At 46.0% G+C, this 21,562-nt stretch overlaps 1 protein-coding gene and 1 long non-coding RNA gene across 2 annotated transcripts in view; one reads left to right on the top strand and one right to left on the bottom strand.

The window, feature by feature from the left end:
* The window catches only part of LOC119457336 (uncharacterized), a 43,468-nt gene extending 39,714 nt beyond the window's left edge, over positions 1–3,754 (bottom strand). Inside the window, exon 1 of the long non-coding RNA XR_007468042.1 lies at positions 3,708–3,754. This is a non-coding gene — a long non-coding RNA (uncharacterized LOC119457336). The remainder of the gene's footprint in view (positions 1–3,707) is intronic.
* The window catches only part of LOC119459200 (cytochrome P450 2C23-like), a 331,343-nt gene that overhangs the window by 171,197 nt on the left and 138,584 nt on the right, over positions 1–21,562 (top strand). The gene's annotated exons all lie outside the window — the stretch shown is intronic.

The raw sequence follows: 21,562 nt of genomic DNA, 5'->3' as shown, positions 1-21,562 counted from the left end.
CGTCACGGCGTTCTGTCCTCTACGTGGGCGTGGCCACCGGTTACAACGGCCTCCCGTTAGGGGGTCCTGACAGTAGCTCCTCAGTATCAAATAAAGTTCGTTGTCTGTCTGTCTTGCTGTTTTGCGGGCGAAAGTCATGACTTTGGTCTTAACAGCATTCTAGGTGAGGTTATTATCTGTGCACTATTTAGAAAAAGAAAGCAGGTCAGACTGCAGAATGCGACAGTCATCAACAGTAAGAATTGCCTTAAAATCTTCATGTCATTATTAAAAATAAAAAAGGAGTGGTCCTAACACTGATGCTTGAGAAACGCCGCTGGTTACCATGTACGAAGACGTTTGGCCGTTGACTTTAACAAAACATGATCTATCAATAAGACAACTCTGCAAGATATATACAATTGACGCGTCAACACCAAATTCCGTAATCTTGACGAGAAGCAGTGAATGGCTTACCACATCAAAAACTTTACTGAGGTCGCAATATATGATGTCTACTTGCCCCCTTTGAATTACCGGCGCGGAGATCTGTGTTAAAGCTTGCGAGATTTGTGATAGTGGAGCGGCTAATGAGGAATCCATGCTGATTAGGAATCAATCTGTTCTTCACAGTACAAGACAATACGTTGTGAAGAGCAAGCTCAATAACCTTAGACGTGACACAGGGAAGAGAAAACAGGCGATAATTTGAAATATCGGTTTTACAGCCAGACCTAAATACAGGAAAAACACGAGCAGTTTCTCACATGTGAGGAAATGTGGAAGTAGTGAACGAGTTATTAAATACAGATGTCAATACTAGAGCAAATATACTGCCGTAAGCTTTTAGAATTGCGGAGGGGATGCCATCAGGGCCGCAGGATAGGGAAGGCTTCAAGCGCTTAAGGCATTCGTGGACAAGCGTTTCATCAAACACCTGCACTAGATGTAGGAACCCTCGTGTGCTGCTGACTGACACCAGCGTTGAAACCTGCATCTTTATATAAGGAAGAGAAATGGGCTGCAAAACAATCCGCGACTGCTTGGACTTCTGCCCCTCTACAGTCAAGTAAGGTAAAACCCTCTCCGCGTGTATTGGAGCGCTTACGGATATACTTCCAAAATTCCGCCGGCAGGTCGGATGCGTCTTTTCCACGAATGCCATATATGAGTCTTGATCCCGCTTATAGAGACGTTTACAAAGAGTTCGAAAATAGCGGAATTATCTCCACTCATTAGGCACAGGACTTGTGGATTTACGGTGTACGCGATCTTTATGCTTTAGGGCAGTTATAGGTTCAAATGAGAACCAGTGGGGATATTTAGAGCGCCTAGGACTGTGGACTGTATTTGCGCAATCCGCTCAAAACAAGCTCCGTAAACTGATCTATTTGGTCATGAACATTGGTTTTATCTGTGGCCAGGGACCAATCTGTGGTGGACAAGAAATCATACAAGTCAACATAATCACCCCACTTGAAAGCAAAGCGAAAAGATTCATTAATGCCAGTGGGGAAGCTCTGTCTCAAGGCTGACACAGAGGTAGTTATCGAAAAGAGGGGTGAAACTTATCGGGACGAGCAAGGGAAATGTCGGAACGGGAGACATCTATAGCTTGAGCATTCGAGAGGCTAAGGTCGAAAACGTTGCCACAGGAATTGGCGATGAAGTTCTGCTGTGGAAGAGAACAGAAGGACAGAAAGTCTAACAACAGGCAGCATTTTTTCTCTGTGTAATGATTATAATGAGAATATGTAAGCGTGCTCCAATCAATTTCTGGCGTGTTAAAATCACCAAGAAGGATTACTCTGTGCTTGAGATGGGAGGATAAGATACCTTAAATAGAAGAGATGACCTCATCAAACACGACAGGAGATATATTCGGTGGAACGTAGAAGGTTCCGATTAATAATTTTTCACAGCGCGCTAGGATGACTTCAAGCGAAATCGATTCCTGTACACTTTCTATGTCGCTGCGCCTTACACATGTCAGTGAGCTGTCAACGGGAATAAGTACGCCACCACCTTTTTTTGAACTGCACTGATGTCCCGGTCACTGCGAAAGGCGTTGTAATGTGGCGTAAAAAATGTGCGGAGAAAATTTCACTGCAGAGTGAAGTTTTGGAAATAACAAAAATAGGAAAGGAAGACGAAATGACATAGGCGAAAAATTCACGTGCCTTGGTGCGAAGTCCATGAACGTTTTGGTACAAAATGTCCCGATAATAATAATAATAATAATAATAATAATAATAATAATAATAATAATAATAATATTGTATGTCTTGACCACCTGGTCATAAAAGATAAGCGTCATTCATTACTTTAGTAACAACCCCATTTAATTTATCGTTTACAAAAAAGGCAAAATGCGGGAACGAATCTGGTTTAACTCGATTTGCAAAATTTTGTCGGGGTGCGAAAATTTGGTTTTACCGGGTTTTACCGATACACGAAGGACCGAAAATATGCAGGGCGCTAGGAGCTATGTAACCCACACCCACGTGCATAACAGTTATGGGCGTGGGTGTGGGTTATTTTCTGTGTGGGTCATTGTAAATTTTCCTTACTGCTTGGCGAAGCTCAGTTAACGGTTCTGCAAAGCACACGATAGCGATATACGTAGTGGAGCGGAACAACCTACGTTAATACTTTGGTGATTTCGTGTAACAGTTGCTTGGCTTGTCCAGTTTCACTTCACTGCTAAAAAAACATACCTCTTGGTTTCACCCAGCAACAACGTTCTCACCCAGTACCCTGCCCCTCTCTCACCTTTCTATACGGGTCACAACTGATTGTTTATTTTTGAATCATGCCGAATAAGACAAATGCTTAGCTGAGGTGGCCACTGCTTATTATGTTAAACGCAGCGAATTAAACTTCTGTTTAGCTCTGCATTTGTATGACATCTCTGATAAATTCGAGGCACTAAAGTAAATTGCAAGCTTCAAGTACAAATTTATCTGTGTACCCACTGAAGGAACGCAGATGTAATGAAAGGTCCTATATAAATAACATATCTACGATAGAACGCGGAACACGGCAGGGCATTACCAGTGGAACTGGACACACTAAGCGTTGCACCCTGCTAAATTATAGGTGCAAGGTTGATTCCTGACTGTTGTGGTCAGTGTTGCTACACATGCGCTCGATGTCTTAATGAAACATACAGCCAAGCGACACTGGTTGAACTATTTACGGTAATTAGGTGCATGAAAAAGTGTGCCCGACTTCTTACTAGCAACAAGAAATATCTGGGGACGTTCGCTACGCCAGCAAAAGTTGTTCGTGAATAACCACAGACTAGCCTTCGCAGTTAGTACGGTCTTCGTACAGCTTCCTGCTCTTTGAACTTCTAGAAAATATACACCATAGATTAGGTGGCGAGAACGATATTTATGTGAGACATAATAATAATGCTAAACTTGGTTCTTGCTCTTTAATAAAGGATTATGTCTGCTCGCAGTTTGGTAACAGCAGCAGCAGTCCACACAGTTAATCCATATTGGATATGCATTGAGTGCGGTTTTGTGTCCGTTTCGTTCTCGGGTGGCGTTATAGGCATGGGTAACAACTTGCTTTACTTAAAGAAAACCGTATTAGCTTATAGAACCCTACATGTTTGTTTGTCGTAAGCAAAAGGTACGTTAAGAAATCCAGGCAGTCTGGAGAAATAGTCAAGTTCGGATGCTAGTGTTTGACAAATACGCTTACATACGGAAACTTACCGGAGGTCGAAAGTGCTGCTCGACTGTCCCGACGAAATGTTTTCTTTTTCATGTGAAAACGTAATGCCTTGCCAACATTGGCACGTTAATTCATTTTTGTTTTTAATGACCGAACCTACGAAAGACGCTTCACACAGAAATATGTGATACAGCTGTGGCATAGCTGTCATTGGGGACTGGCCTAATTTTTTTTTCCTATTTCGCTCTTTTTTTTATTTGGCGTCGCGGCTTGAATTACAGGCCGCTGAACTCTAAGCTGACTTTTAGACGAGATGTACTATGTGTATCTACAGAATTGAGAAGTGTTGGAGCACACGGTTTCTTTGTACTGCTCAGAGAAAGGACACTCATGACCAAATCCGGTGTTACGATTGTAGTTCCCGGTGCCTCAACTTTGGTCATCAATACGCGTGCCAACAATTATTCACCAGGTTAGGAAAAACAGAAAGAAAAATCACCAACGATGACGATACTTCATAATGCAAATTTGGAACGCAGCTGTTTAGCTGTTATAAATTCGCGATATATTGTGGCAAGGAATTGGATTCTGAACGACAGGGTGCTCTCGGTTGCGGCGCTGAGCCCCTGCTCGGGCAGCTCGTTTAGCAGCAGCGGCAGACAAAGCATTTCCAGCGGTTGCGTCATTCTTTGTGCATCAAGAAAGCGTGAGCACGGGAACGCGTGGCTCGCGGGGAACAAATTCTGTAGCGGCAGCGGCGCTGCAGGCGACGTAGCGATAACGTAGCGTATGGGCAGTGGGTCCGAAACATTTTCTTTTCCGCGCTCGCCGCGTGCCTGGTTACCGCTGGCGCTACGTTTTTGCGGCCCATAGCTCCGATGCACCCTCCTGTCTGCGTCCCTCCTCGCGCCTCTTCCCTGTCACTTTGTTCATCGCCCGCTGCGCGCCGCGTTCGCTCTTATCTTCCGCTGTGCTCGTTGGCTCGGTTATGCCGGGAACGTTGACGCTCGCCACAGGAACGGGCGCCTAAGAGCGGCGCTGTTAAAAGCAGCGCCACACTGTTCGTGTTTCATTTTATGCCGGCAGTGATCCGCACAGGTAAATAAATCTCCATTACTTTCGTCGTAAAAAAATACTAGGGGCCCTACTACAACTAATATGACTTGAAGGCGAAAGCACGAACTCAATGACAAGACTACCAGGTTTTCGCTGAGTCATCTTCACTACAAGCCCATATTTTGCCAAGCCAATTTTGCAAGTCATGCTTCTTTCACCAAACTCGGACCGTGACTTAGCACTTACTTTTGCTGGGTCATCGTCAATCTGAACCCGTATTATGCAGTCATTTTTGCAAGTCATCCTTTATTCACCAAACTCGGACCGTGACTCGGCACATCATCACTCTTGGCAAAGAATTGGAGGAAAACACAGGCACCACTGCTCACTAACCTACTGAGAACACCCCTTCCATTCTTTTTCACCTCACATTGCACTCTGTCTTAAGTCCAGAAATTTACTATGTAGAAAAATGCTCTAATTTTATTTTCCCTTCTAAAACTTTTGCCTGCAGAAGCCATCAATCTAGAGGTTTTTTTTATTTTCCTCGATAATATGTTCACATCCACCAATTGCGCAACGCGGGTTCCACGCTGATGCTCTCAAAGTTATTTGCATTGAACACATCTCGGCTTCCACTTGCAAAAATGGCTGAAAAGTAGATTTAGTCACCCTCATGAAAATCTCAAATATCCCCCAAAAGCACACGGTTGAGTTTATCATAGAATTAGATACCCCAATTTTACAATGTGTTTAAACTTATTTTTAAATTGAAAGTGGCTATTGTGGCTTCTAATCAAGACGTTGGGTGCGCAACACAGTGTATGCAACCATCAAAGGCCTTCCTCTCACTTCCGGAGGTGCGAACGGTAATAATGAACTGGTCCAGTGATCACGTACATAAAAAATAATGCTTTAAACCTGAAGTGCTCTGCCCTAGTGCGCCCCTTTTCTTGAACCCTAGGTGGGAAGCTATACTTCTGAACTGGCGTAAAAAATAGATAATAGGGAAGACATGAAAATATACCCTATTTATGTCATTTAAAATTCAGATTGACAGTAGTTTGTGATTGCTACCTTATATTTGCGTGGTGTTAAATTATGCCAGCAGCAAAACCAAGCATGAGATTTTTCTTTTTACAGCCAACACAGGCACCCTGCTCATTGTAAGTGTAATTTCACTAAACGAATCTGCAGTCTCATTCTAGCACTCTTTTTTGACACGTGGATATATCTGTTGAGAGGCCACACAAAAAATTTGTCACTTGTCGCAAAAGTAATCATCTGTTTTTCAAACCATATTTGCAACTTTTCAATTAAATTTGGTCCTATTGAATGTATCCAGAGAGCTTACTTTATCTTGACTCGCATATGGTGCCAAACCAATGTCAATTTTTACATTTAAAGAAAAAAAAATAAAACCGGCCGTGGAACCTCAGTCCAGCACCAAGGTTACAAAACTGTTACTAAATATAGAATATTGGTCATTGTTAGCACACTTCGTAAACCCATCCCCTCCTCTAGGTGAGACATCTTGTGTATGGATGGATTAGCGGCAGTGGTGGTATGGTGCGCATCTCATTTCTGATGTTATGAGCAAATATAATTCCTAACGAGAAGTCGGCCTCTTTGGCTTACCTAAAACAAAGGAAACCAGCCGCCAGAGTAAAGGGAACATACCGAGTGGTGTTAAGAAAAGTATAAAGACTACACTCCGCGTACACAAGTGGCCAACAACAACACAAATGTGATGTTAGAAGAATGAGTGGAGATGACATAATATGGAGTTAAACAGCCTGTAAAGAAACCCGTCAAACTTGTGAGACCGAATTTAGTATACTCTGCTTATGCTGCACTTGAAGCTGATTGCATTATGAAGTGCTCATATCTGCAGTCATTTAAGTGTGAACAGTGCAGCATGCAGTTTTTGTTTAACCTAGCAAAAAGCAAACAGCGCCAAAACTTACCAAAAAGCAAACAAGTGGTGCCACAAACACCGCCTGTGACACATCCTATGCAACGTGTCCAGTGTCCCCCCCCCCCCCCCCCCTGTCTGGTTATGCCACTGCTCAAGGCATTATTTTGAGGATAATATTTGCAGTTGGCATGAAAATATTGTTCTCTAGTTCAATGGATAGTACTGGGTGTGATTCCAAGAAGGGGTATAAATATAATAAGGCGGTAAACACATTCCAATCTGCCCTGCAATAGTAAAGTGCAGAGCTTACACTTTGAAACCCCAGAGGAAGGTTGATATGCCTGTTCGTAGGACATAATTCTCAGACTCATACTAGAAAATGTACAGGCACACCGAAAACAGTAAACGTGGAGACCGAGCCAATAGCAACAATGCAGAACGCCCCTGCCACTGTAATCCTAAAACAATAGCCGTTATATTCAATTCCGGTACATAACTCTCCACATGACCAGTCACCGAGTTCATGCACATAAGCGCCAGTTCACATTGGCACCGTGCTCGAAAATCGGAACACGAGACACAAAATCAGACAAATTCAAACCACTTTATTACATTAGCAAAAAGAGGTCAGTCTTATTCAGCCCAAAACACAACTTCCCAATGCGTATTCAGGCAGTTCAAGATTACACGCCCAACTGACATCACGCAGCTTGCAGCTGTGTGTGCCTGCGGCAAGTTTCTAACTGGCACCAGCGCTTCATGTAACTTCCGTGGCGGCAGATTACCCATGGACGAAACACACTTTCAAGCGCGTGCCTTAATATAACGAAAGCAACCAGCCAGAAAGTGGACGCCTTTTTTCATGTAACCCGTTAGTTAAAGAGCGTTACCACACACAGTAGACTGCCAAACTGAATAAATTCAAACACATAAAACGCACGCTAAGGACGCTCCGCCTAGGTGCGGAATCGTGGGTAGGTGAACAAACGTTCATATGCGACCGCGCGCCTCACTTATTCATGGTTCACTAAGCGTTTGCGATTTTCAAACTCTTATGGATAGCGGAAAGTGATAAAATTACATGCAGTCATCGCGACGACTGCATTTTTTCGATTTACATCGAATGACGCAGCACGCATACCTTGTCAGTTGGAATTCGCGGCGGCTAATCTGCGCGATCACTGCATGGCGATAGCATGTCATATACGCAGGATGTGCCGCGTAAGTTAGAAATCACTTACCGTGTAGGATTTCTTGTTCAATCCAACGAACGATGAACGACTGTCCTCTTTTCGTGGCGGCGAATTATGGCTGCCACAATATTTTTCTTTGATGGCCTTGGCGTCTGCCGCCTACCCGCTGAACGGATCGTCTCGCTCCGGTGCTATGCTGTTCCGCGATGTTGTGCGGGCGCGCGGTGGGGCAACTCCGTATAAAAAAGTAGTGCGCTGAATACCGCACCCGTTAGCGCTTTGGATGCCTGTTTTCTTACAAAACAAGCGATGTGCTCCTTGCTCTGCGGGCGTGAGCGATACATCGTCATGTTCCGGACCAGCCTCCTGCAGTTCAAGCAGTAGCATATGCTACCTTTTGCTCTCTGTTGCCGCAAGAGTGGAATGGGCATTCTACTCTCTCTCAGAAGGGCATAGTTTAAAGAACATTTCACTCTCTCGTTGTAGATAGAGTGAACAATGCATTTCACTCCATCCGCGTTTTGCGATAGTAAAACAATGTTTGAAGAGTACATCGGCCCCTTCACTACAGCGTTTTCTTTTAGACTGCAGTCGATGGACAAAGGCGACAGTAGTACCACTCACCATAGGGAACGTCACAAGCGTAGCTTAGCAGGATGACCAGCAAGTTAGTAGTGCCATAATGTCAAGTCACGCTGAACGGGAACAGTAACTGTGCTGACGAAACCAACTACGCCGACCAACAGTAACTGCGCTGAAGAAACTATGACAGCATCGAACTTCCTGGCCTCTCGCCACAACGCAGTCCACAGCACGCCTTGTTTGACTTTGGCCGCAAGAGAGAAAGGGTATGCTCACACGGCATGCTCTATACTCGCAAGCGCCCGGATGCTTCGCGCTTCGTAGCGATCTTTGCCCCACTTCACTTCCAAGCCTGCTTTATGCCGAGCAGAGGAAATACAACGAGGGGAATGGGGGAGGTGGAAGGGCAGTGCCGCTAGCGGGTATGCGCCGGCGCCGACTTTCACTACCGGTGCTCCGTGAAAGACACGAGTAAAAGCGGAGGGGCACGTTCGGGAATGGGAGGGGTAAATCGCGGTTGCAGGGCAGAGCCGCGTATTCCCGTGCTTGAGCTTTTTTTTATGCATTCGTGCGATGTATCCAGCATCGCATTGCCATACCGGCAGTGAATTTGCAATGGTTTCTTTGTGCTTAGTTCGGCAAAATAAAAACAGAACTCACTGAGATCGACTCGCGAAATGCATCTTTAGCTCAGGGCTCACAATGACTCAGACTCATGGGTAGGTCTAAGTCTGAGTGAGACGACTCATCAGTGAGTTTGCCAACTTATGCGATTGATTAAATCTAAATATTAAGCAGTTCGCAAAGCTCGCGGAGCTACCATCGCTTTTATTTCTGACTAGTATAAAGACCAGTTTTTTACGTAGGGGTCAAACGGGTAAATAAGAGAGTGTACTGAAGGAGTGTGCTGGTCTGGGCTGGTTGGTACATCATTAGCAAGGGAACAAACATCGCTAGGACGGGACGAAGTGAGTAGACAGACAAGGCGCTGATGTGTAATATTTCGGCAATGACTATGGTGAGTGGCTCATTTACTTCTTAATTGCATGCACTTACGTAGCCAGGATTTTTTTCGGGAGAGTGGGGGAGAGGAGTTGGGCTGGCGATATCTGAAGGTACAGAGAAATTTTGGAGGGCACGGAGGGGAGGGAACATACCTAGTGTGCCTCCGCCTCCACCCATGGCTACATGGGTAGAGGCGGAGTGGAGGCGGAACCTTTGTTTGCATGCTAGCACAATCGACGATTGTATCTCTTGGACAGTCATGTTTCATCGCCAGTACTCTACAACATGCTCACGAAGGGATTGTACTGAGTTTCATAGCACTTTGATTAGAATAACATGCTGCAAGGATGATGGGCAACACGAGAACAAGGTGAAAGCAGGACCAACCGTTTCGCCAAGTGGACTCCAACTTTCGACAAGGCAAGTGTCTACAAGGCAATGCTACAAGGAAACACCCCTGGGCACATGGTCTGCCCAAACACAATTCTGGTGCGTAAGGTTGCCTGCAAAGCCGTAAGAAAGGGTGACGTGCGCGAAGCAGCACGTAAAACCTCAGGAACTCTCACGTGCACAGATATAATGAGCAATGCGTTCGAACATCTGCGAGTAACGCGCGTTGTCTGAAATTGGGGAATTCGAGTAAAGATAGCATGCAGTTAAGCTTTCAGTACTGGAGTGGGAAAAATATGCATTGAGTAAATATATTAACTATATGTTTCAGCATAAACCCCTAACAATGTATTGTTCGCGTTTTTATACCATGGAAATAAACCAATCATGAGTTGGAGGAGCTCGGGTGCTCTTCATTCCTTGATTTTGCAGAGCTGGTTCAGGCGATACTCCAGATACATCAGGTTTTTAACTTTGCAGAGCTCCCGCGGTTGAGAAGAGCCTTTCTGTATCGGCGGATGAAGCTGGTAGAGCCAAGAACGTTTTCGCCAGGCAGATGAGGACAAGGTATTTGAATTCGTTCGACTTCGGTTTTTCTGTTTTCCGGCGAGGACGATGCGCTGTCGCCCAACTGCTCGTCGGGCAATTCAAAGGCTCACTGGCTACTGAGCCTTTTTTCAGTTTGTGCATGATCGTCGCTTCTTGTGTGAAGAAGGAAAATTACAATTATTGCATATGTATTTGTGTGATTTCGACCTATATTCTCACCATCCTATAAATGGTACCAACGTACCAAGGTACCAACGTACGCACCAAGAAACGACTGTCCCGTTCAAAGAGTTACAGGAGAGTGACGTACCATGGTTCTGGTCTCTACTCGTTTTAAACAAGTGTTGAAAGTAGCTCGCTCAAAGCATGTTTAGTTTCTCGTAGCCTAAAGTTTTTAAACGAATTTGAAAACGCTGTGCTCCGTTTCATAGACAAATCGGTGGATGCTACTCAAGTAGTGTGGTCTTAGAGGTCTCACTCCCCGCGTCTCGCAGATCGCAGCGCAGTTGCTCTTTATCTGCGACGCTATCTAAATATAAAAACTACATTATACATTACAACTAAAAATTTTATGCATAAGTTTATCCCGAATCACACACTATTTCTTCAATTTTGTGCTTCCATTGTATGGCGATATTTGTTTGGTCGCGAGTGTACATGCGCTGTGGCTTCCGGTCGCGGAAACATGTTTCCCTCCTTGTTTGGTAGTTTGACCTTCAATGCATTTCATGTAATGAATACGTCGTATATCTCGACATAAAAGTGTGCAATCTAATTTTATATTGAAATATTTTGACCCGTACTTATATATTTATTGCATGTGTGACGCACTATGTTTTAGACACGTTGGCGAGGAGGCAGAAAAGCCACTATTGCTTTCCTGGCGTTACCTGCAATTTATGAAACAGAATACGTACTCTTGTAGCTAACTTCGAAACGTCTAGTGTAACTTATAAACTGGAGAGGTCAGTACTCGCGGGTAATGCGTTGAGCTTAACCCTCATTTTCCAGAAGTTCAATGATTGATGAAACTCCTTTACTTCGAAAATTTGGAGCAATTAAAACGATGATATAAACATTGTTGAGGTCAGGCCCTACTATGATTTCGCGGCAATTGTTTCTTCTCAGGGACATGAACATAAACTGCAGAAACAGTTTTGCTCACAATTCAGGCACGTATGCAGATACTGACACGATCTTGGCTGCTTCATGGTGTAAGAGGCTTTTCGCTAATGTTGACTTGCGATGGATAGAGCCTTCGGGGAAGAACTTATCATTGAATGGGCGCACTGGTCGAATCATTGATTCGCAATGGTTGCGAATCAGTAATTACAGCCCGCCACGAACGTGCCAAATCGCTCACGTTCTAACACAGTCGTCCTTAGCGGTCTGATTAGCTGCGCAAACAGAGTCCGACGGGGTTGGCCTTTCTACATGTGCGCGCAACACAGGGTCCACAGCAGCACGCTTCGCATGAGCACGGGCCGGCACGGAAGCAACACTGGGTAGCCGAGAAGCGCTGAGTCGCGGCTAAGGCCCGTCCACGGTAAAGGCTCGGTGACTCGCTGCACGCCATTTGCCATTTGCGGGCCGCCGTTCGACAGTGGTTTTGCTCGCGAACGGCGAGATTTCCTTGCCGTAGAGATGATGAGACCGGCACCCATTTGCCCATTTGCGCGGCAGCCTCTGCTGAAACGCCTGTTTCAAGTATACTGGTAGGGTCGTCTGCTACACGGTGCGGCACATAGAAGCCGACGAGAAAGAGGTTTGAAGGAGTGCCCGTGGCACGCGGAATTCGGTACATGGACACAGAAAGAAAAAGAAGAAATGAAATCCTGAAGTTGAGCTGACGTATTGTCTCTTTGTATCAAGGCTTGTCCGTCCCCGACGACGAAGCCTGCTCTTTCCTTCCAAAAGGCTCTCGCCTTTACATTTGGTGCCGAAAACCCGGGAGCAGGACTTCCACTTGGATGGGCCATGGAGCGCTTGAAGAAGATGTGTGCAGCTAGAAGAGCTCAGCAGACGCGACTTGTGAAAGAGATAAGTGACCCCATTGAAGCCAACGAGTTCAACCTGACAACGCTCCAGACTATCCTTCAGCGTCTCGAGAAGAGCACGAATGAGCTCACGAAGATCAACGGTGAGCTTCATGCCGAGATGTCCGAAGATGAGGTCGTAGCTGACTACGATACCGTACAGGAATATGAAGACCAGGCCGCAGGCGCTCTGGGACTGCTGCGACACCATATTTTGGAGCTGTCTAATCCTCCGACCACCGGTACGAAAACCAAGAGGTTACATCCCGACAGACGAGCCCAGAGTGAACTTACACACTCACAAAGGAACTAAAATCAGGCTAGTCGAAGGAATCAAAGTTCTTGGATTCTACATAGAAGCGAATAATGCGAACTATAGAACAATACAGCATATCTCAAATAAAACCGATGAAGTAATTAGGCTACTAAGGAGAATTACCAATAGACACAGAGGCCTGGGGGAAGACAGTGCTTTGAGGCTAGTTCATGCTTTCGCTCTCTGTCATTTCACCTATGTTGCTGGATTATTAAAATGGACGCAGGTAGAACTTAACAAACTTCACACGATGATTAGGAAGCTCATTAAAGCTACCCTAGGAATACCGATTAACACTGCAACCGAGAGATTGATGAGTCTAGGGGTGCACAACACAATAGAGGAAATTGCGGAGGCTCAGCAGCTTGCGCAACAGGAAAGATTGGCAAAAACACGAGCCGGCAGGAATATACTACAGGCAATAGGGGCAGAGCTAAATAGGTCAAGGCGCCCACTGGAGGATGAAGTGGAGTTGCGAGCTGAGATTAGGGATCTGATTAGAACCACCCCTCTCCCTAGAAACATGCATCCAGAGCACAATATCAAAAGGAGAAAGGCAAGAGCTAAAGCACTCTTGCGGGAGATACAACAGCAGAATCAAGAGGCGGCTTTCGTAGATGCTGCCTGGGTGACAGGGAAAGAAGCATATACTGCCGTAGTAGCAAACATTCAAGGGAAGGTGCAAGATGCCATCACTGTATTTACGAAAGATTCCATGGTGGCGGTGCAAGTGGCAATTGCTCTAGCCATCAGGAACAATAAATGGACTTTTATTTACAGCGATTCGAAAGCTGCTATAAAGGGTTTCGATAAGGGCTACGTGGCCGCGGTTGCAGCTAAACTTATTGAAAACACTATGAGTATGAGAACTGAAATCCAGTGGTTTCCTGCGCATATGGGAGAAGTGGACGAGACCCGGGCTAACCTCAATGAGGTTACTCATGACTTGGCACGAGGACTTGCTAGCCGTGACAGTCACAACCGAGCCGTCCACCACCAGGCCGGGGAATTTAGATATAAATTATTAACATATAACGAGATTACTAAACACTACTATCTAGGACGCAGACAATTTCCATTGCCACATTCAAAGCTGAACAGGGCTCAGGCAGTTTCAATGAGACTATTACAAACAGGAACTTATCCCACGCCGTACCACCTTGATAAAATGTATCCAGAAAGAGAAGTCAAGAAAGATTGTCATGCGTGTAATGACATCATTGGGATCAGACACATGCTCGCGGGATGCCCTGCGACTCTCACCAACCCTGAAGAAGAATGGCTCCATTGGAAGAAGATGCTAGAGAGTTCATCTTTTCAAGATCAGCTACGGGCGGTCCAGAGGGCCCACGATGTCGCTGAAGGGCTGGGCCTAACGGTGCCATCGTGGGAGCGGCCCGCCTCGACTTGAAATAGTCGAGCCTCAGGACTTTTGTAAATAAGAAGTTTTTACACACACACACACCGGTACAGGTGTTCGTGTAGAGCCGCCGCCCATACAAACTACCGGCGCGTTGCCTTCTGGCGAGAACGGTCCCCAAGTGAGTGCTCCTGCCGCACTTGAACCAAGACTGTCCAAATTGGACCTGCTGAGATTCGATGGATCAACGATGAAGTGGCCGTCATTTTGGGACGTGTTCCGCCACAGCGTGCATGAGAACTCTCGTCTCAGTGACATAGTCATGTTCCAGTATCTCCGCTCTCTTCTGGACGGCCCGGCAGCCAAGGTTATCGCAGGGATCCTTACTACCGAGAACAGTTACACCGATGCTATTCAGATTCTCAAGGAACGTTTCGGGAACGCCAAGGTCATCGAGGCCAAATACCTTGAGAACCTGCCTACCCTCACTTCGGTGAGCTCTTCAGCCCATGTCACGGGATTGCGGAACCTGTGCGATTTAGTACAGGTGAATATAAGAGGACTGAGAGGTCTCGGAGTACCTGCGTCGTCGTATGCAGCAATGCTCGGCGAAGTGTTAACGAAAGCCATTCCTCAAGACGTCATGGCAAATTACCAAAGACACAGAAGCCTTAAGGCAAATGACGATCGGAAGCTAAGGTCAACAGCGGAGCATGACCCTGAAGATCTCCTGCAGTATTTTCGCGTCGAAGTTGACTGCAGGGAGAGAACAGCTCACGGTCCATTAGAGGGGTCCAGCAGACAGTACCTGCTGCCCAGATCCTGTCGCCGACAGACACCAGCGTCATGGGCAGCAGTGCTTAAGAACAGCGCCACTGGAACGTGCGTCTTTTGTGAGAAGCATCATGCAACATCAGAGTGTGACTCCTCCTTGGAACACAACGAGAAAAGGGGTCTGCTCACGGCAAGCGGCAGCTGTTTCCGGTGCACTACAAAGGGACATCAGGCCCAGGATTGCCCCGGCAATGTTAGTTGCACCCACTGCGCCGGCAGACATGCCTCATCCATGTGCTATAAGAACAGATCGCAGGCAGTTAGACCTGAACTAAAGCAGTCTCTCAGCAGCGCATCGATGCATGCTACACAAGTAGGCAGCAAGAACCGTTCCAGATTTGACACTGCTATTCTACTTCAGACGTTTAGAGCATGGATTCGTGGCCGCAATCTTTGCTGCTATGTACCAGGCATTCTTGACAGTGGCAGCCAACGTACTTTTGTTAGCCAAGAACTATCTCGCAAACTAAAGCTCGAAGTCATAGGTGAAGTTGACCTATGCATACGCGTCGTTGGCCATCAAAGTCTCAGCCGCACTGCACGACGAAAGATAGTTAAACTTGCACTGCAGAGTCAGTTTGCCTGGACCCTTGTGGAAATTGAGGCTATTGAAATCTCGCACATTTGCGAGGACATTGTGGAGATTTCGCATGACAACAACTTTGTCAAGAAAATAGACAGTCATTGTAGGCTCCTGGCTGACGTGGTTGCTTATCCTGGAACGCTACAGGAACCAGGAATTAGTTTGCTAATCGGGGCAGATCAGATCTGGAAAATATTAAGGGACGAAGTGACATGTGATGAGGCCAACAAAGAACTGGTTGCTAGAAGCTCGGCACTCGGATGGGTATTTCAAGGCCCAATTACCAACGCCAGATGTCTCAATCGACGGACGCAGAGGAATGTGTGTGTGCTTCGTACTTCGTGTTGCATATTCGACGATTTGTCAACATCACTGCAGAAATTCTGGCAGCTTCAGAATTTGGGTATAACTGATCATCCAGGTTCGTCTGAACATGACAATACTGTTTCGAACGAATTTAACTCCACCATCGCTACGAAGTAAGCCTCCCTTGGAAGGCGCTTGATGTCGAACTTACAGACAACCTCATGGTAGCGATGAAAAGGTTACAGTGCCTCCTCCGCCGACTGTCCAAGAGCGAATTCCTTATACTTCAGTACGATACGGCGGTCACGCAGTATCTCAAGGATGGTCATGCAGAACCCGTACACAGCCGATGACACATCACGAAGTCATCAAGGATTCTTCCACGACTACAATGTTACGGGTAGTTTTTGATGCGTCACCGCGTGCGGCCGGAGCGACATCCTTGAATGATCATCCAGAGAAAGGCCCCAACGTCAACAAAGACCTGTTGAAGATGTTATCGCTTCGCATACAAAAGATTGGATCCTTCACGACGTCGAAGCCATTCATTCGTAATCGAGCCTCTGAAATGCAAGACCTAGCAGTTCCTCCATTATGGAACTACTACTCTGGAAGCGCCAACCCTGCAGACTTGATTTCCAGGGGAACGTCAGCGCGATGATGAGGATCATGATGATTTATTGGCATCCCCTTTGAAACGGGGCTGCGACAAATAGTCACCTAGCCTGCTTGCTTTAACCAGGTATAGTATACATGTTCTTTATCTAGCATTTTTGTATACCTCTCATTATTATTTTTCTTTTTCAAAAAATTTACCTTGTGCCGCTGCCTATGATTTTAAGAGATCAGGTCGTATCCATCTTTTCCCTGCTTTTTTTCACCAGTGCTCCAATCGTCTCTTGCTGATCTCTACGGTTGATCCGTTTATGTTTCCTTCCACTTTGAAACCAAGCGTTTCTGGGAGTTGCACGTTGCCTACGGTTCTCGCTGGGTGGATCCCGTCGCATTCCATCAGGATGTGCTGAGTAGTTTCTGGATCTTTACTGCAGCATGCACATGTCTCATCTAGTTCGGAATATTTGTTCCGATATGTTTTCGTTCTTAGGCAACCGGCTCGAGCCTCAAATAGCAAGGCACTGCCCTTTGTGTTATCGTACAGATTTTCCCTTCTAATTTATTTCTTCCCATTCTTGTAAATCTCCATTGTGCTTTTTGTTTCCATTCTTTGCATCCAATTCACGGTCTCTATCTCTCGCACTTTCTTTCTGTTGACTCCTGGTTGTCTATTGGCAGTCTCGATTATCCTGTACTTGGTTGCCAACTTCCTTGACCTCTTCCTCCATTCTGTGTCCACCCTTTTCATGTAGAGATACTTGTGCGCTTTAGCCGCCCAATTATTTTCATCTATGTTCCTGAGCCTTTCTTCAAAACTAATTTTGCTCTGTGCTTCTCTGACTTCAAAAGAAGCGCAACCCATGTCACCCTGCACTGCCTCATTTGTGGTATTTCCGTGGGCTCCCAAAGCCAACCGGCCTACTGATCTTTGGTTAACTTCCAAACCCGCCAATATAGCCGATTTTAAGCATATAATGGCATTTGCGGATGTTAGCGCTGGCACCATTACTCCTTTCCAGATTCCACGCACCACCTCGTACTTATTGTAGCCCCATAGTGCTGTTTCATTATTGCTGCATTCCGCTTCCCCTTTATTTTCAGATTATCTTGGTGGTTGTTTGAGTAATTCTTTCCTTCGTTTATGTGTACGCCGAGGTACTTATATTGCTTCACATGGGTATTACTTGCTGTTGAATTGACACCACGAAGTTACTCGTGTGTTCATTTAAGATCATAATTCCTGATTTCTCTGTGCAGCTTAAGGCCTAGATTTGTCGCTGCATTCCCACAGATATTCGCAAGTATCTGTAAATCTTTTTTATGGTCCGCTAGTAGCACAATGCCGTTGCGTACATCAGTCCGGGGACCTTCTGTGGCACCATTTGTCGATTACGCATGTAGGACAAATCAAAACCTAATTCGCTGTTTTCCAGTCGTCTTTCTATACCCTTGACGTAAAGCGTGAACAACAATGGTGACAGAGGGCATCCTTGCTTCAATTCTTGGTGAATTACCACCATTTCATTTCCTTTTCTACCATACCACAACACTTGTACTTGGTTGTCTCTATATATCTCCCTCAGCAGCTCCACGAAATCGTCATATATGCCTTCGTATTGAAGAATATCCCACAACAATTCCCTGTCTACGTTGTCATAAGCTCCTTTAATATCTAGAAATGCTATCTATAAAGGTCTTTTCTGAGCTACTGAAATCTCTATGCACTGAGTTAGTACAAACATATTGTCTTCTAAGCGTCTGCCTGGCCTTAACCCATTCTGTAGTTCCCCCATTACATGGTTTTTACCACCCACTTCGACAGTTCTAATTTTATGGCTTGCATTGCCATTCTATATATCACCGACCTTACTGTAACTGGCCTGTACGAGCTCGTCTTATCCTTATCTCCTTTGCCTTTGTAGATGAGATTCATCTTGCTTTCACGCCATTCAACGGGAATTTTCTTTGTTCTAATCACTTGCTCCATGGCATTAGTCAGCAGCGCCTTGCTTTTTGGACCGAGGTTTTTGATTAGCTGTATTGGGATTTCATCGGGTCCTGCTGCCGTGTTGTTAGGGACATTTTCTGCTGCCTTTTTCCAATATAAGCTTTCTATGCTAAATTTCGATCTCTCTGGCCTCTCTGCTGTTGCTGCATCTGTTGTCTGAACTGCGCTTTTTCTCGTGCCGAAGTTATCCCTAATAACGTCTGTGATGTACCGCATCGCATCATCTCCTTCGTAGATGTTACCGTCTTCATCCCTTATAGCCGTTTGCGAGTTCTTAGTTGGAGCTCCGAGTGCTTTCATGTGGTTCCAGAATCTTTTTGGAGCGCCTTTGTCTCTTTTGTGAATGTTATGCACCCAACGTTCACTTGCGCATTTAATTTTCTCTTGCACGAGCTCACTCGCAACCCTTTTCTTTTCTCTGTATGTATTCCAGCTAAGGAGCACCTCTTCTTGTAATCCCGACTTTTTGGCTTCTCGATGAGCCCTAGATGCCTCTTTACGCTCTTCTATAGCTTATTTTATTTCCTTGTTCCACCACTTACGTGGTTTCCTCTTTCCAATTCAACAATTGTTTTACCGTGTCCGCCTTATTTCATGCTGCATAACGTCCACCAGTTCCTTATATTCACAGACTGCTGTAGGAAAATCCTCAATTTTCTTCTCTATGTTGTTTGCGATCTCTGTTATTTGCTCGTCATTCATTTTTAAAAACTCTGAGGCTATGGGCTCATGTTCTGCGCTAGTATCTCGCCCAAACTTTAATGCTAAACGTCTATGATCGCTTCCCAGGCCATTTTTTTCCATTTTCGTCTATTATAATTTGGTCTAGTTGTTCGTAGACCATTTCCGAGACTAAGGCGTAGTCGATACATGACTGCCTGTTTCCGCATTGGCACGTTACCTGTGCATGACATTTATTCTCCCGGTTAACTACTATAAGGTTCTGTTCATCACACAGATCCAGCACTAGAGAGCCGTTGTAATCAGTATATCCGTCTAAATCGTCCATGTGTGCGTTCATATCTTCCACTAATATCACCTGGCCCGATTTACTGAACTCATTAATATCGCTTCTAATGCAATCAACCAATAACTTATTTTTTTCTCTGCTATCTCTACTTTCCATAGGTAAGCTACTTCCAGCAACGTCTTTTTACCTTGCCATGTGCCACTAATCCATAAATGCTCTTTACACGTCTCGTTTACCCTTTGTCACTTCAGACCTCGCCTAATTAGAACGCCTACGCCTCCGCCTTTCCTTGACCCGGTCATTCTGTTGCACGCTTCCCATACAAAATTGTGAATTACAGGTGGCTGCTCCAAATCTCTTAGATGCGTTTCGGTCAAGGCGTACACGCTAATCGCTTCATCATTCAGCTGCGCTTGAATTTTCAGCCATTTTTCCTGCCTGCGACCACCCTTCATGTTAATGTAGTAAATTTTACCTTCTCTATTCTTATCCTTTCTGCATCTTTTCCTGGCTCCTGATCGTCTAATTCTGCCCTTTACTGGTGTTTCGCTACGTTCAATACTTAATCCTGCTTCCTGATTGCCTGGGGCCCGCCTAAAAAAGCTTCAGCTCGCGCTGCGAATCGACGGTCCGACCGGTGTTGCTACCCTTTCGCTAAAATGTATCCCGTCATGCACAAAAGCGCCTTCGTGGCCTGCTCGGTGCACTTCTCGGTTGATGTCAATGACCGTAAAATTCATTGCTTTAGCTAGTGTCCAAATTTCCTTGTTTACTGCAAGAAAGGCCCTTTCAATTTCAAAGCCCTGCCTTTCAACCTCTGGCACCGTGCACACCGCGATTTGCACTTCCTTTGAAACATTCCGCAGGTCGGTGACCCCTTTGGCTATTTGCTTTGTGATTCCTGCTCCTCGTCCGTGCAGTACATCAATCACTCCGCCCATTATCACCACTAGGTGTCTCTCCTCCATTGTGTCCCACATGCGTACCTTGGTCTTCGCTATCACCTCTCTAATCGGCTTTCCCGGAAGCGCGCTAACCTGGACTCGTTCGCCTGCACCTATCCTCTCTGTTATCGCCGGTTCTACTCTATGCATGTTGGAATCCCCAACAAAGACTACTCGACGTTTTTCTTCCCCCTCACCACCGAAAGCTGCCCCCGAGGTCACAATGCCCTCCCCTCCTGTCTTATCCTTGCCCTTGTTCTCTTCCGCGGCTGCGTCAGTGGTATCCCCCTCGTGAATATCACTGATGGTTCCGCCACTGCCTCCCGGCGTGGCGGGTCCGGCTGTCTCTGCACTCGCATCGGAGCCAGCTCCATTCACGGTGCTCGCCTCGATGGGTTCACCATTGCTTTGCTGAATGGTGGCCCTCAGCTGCATCTCTACGTTAACTAGCTTTTCTTCTACCTCCTCCCTCTGTTTCTGCTCACTTTTAAGTTACTTTTCAAGCTTTCCAACCCGCTTAGCTAGCTTATCTTTCTCTTGCTCGAGACGGTCTATATAGCCGCGACCCTAGGACACACATCCTACAGATAGTACAGCGCGTTCGCTCTGTACCAACGACCTCTGGTGGAGAGAGCCAACTTGGCTAGCGACGCGGACCGCATTTCATCCGACAACAACTGTAGAGACCTGCCCACAACTTGTGATAGAATAGTGTGCGCCCGATACCGTCGTGCTACATGCGTCAACACAGCACCACGCTGCACTCTTCGACTTGAGCAGATATAGCTCCTGGGCTCGCGTCCTTAGAATGACCGCCTGGATCCTAAGATTGGTTGATGGTTCCAGACGACTAAGACGTCAGAAGGAAAATGTGCTACTGACTGAAGAAATTGCCAGAGCGGAAGTTTACTGGTATTACTACATTCGAACCCAAGCTTTCTCAACAAAAATAGAATCACTGAAAGCTTGACGCGCCATCGAAACATCATCGCGGACAAAAGATCTCCACCCATATCTTGGGGAGGACGACGGACCTCTACGCATAAGAACACGACTTCAGAACGCAGTTACTCAGCCTACCGTCAAGAACCCTCTACTGCTTCCTGGCGATCACCGAGTGACGCAGCTGATCGCCCACAGTGCTCACAAGCGTCGCTTCCACGCTGGAATAGCAGTTACAGTGGCAGAGCTACGGGAGAGATTCTGGATTGTGGCCGCCAGGCAGTGTGTG

Source organism: Dermacentor silvarum, chromosome 7, assembly GCF_013339745.2.
Source record: "Dermacentor silvarum isolate Dsil-2018 chromosome 7, BIME_Dsil_1.4, whole genome shotgun sequence".
NCBI lineage: Eukaryota > Metazoa > Arthropoda > Arachnida > Ixodida > Ixodidae > Dermacentor > Dermacentor silvarum.
Note: the sequence above shows the minus strand (reverse complement) of the source record. Positions and strands in the feature narration are given on the sequence as shown.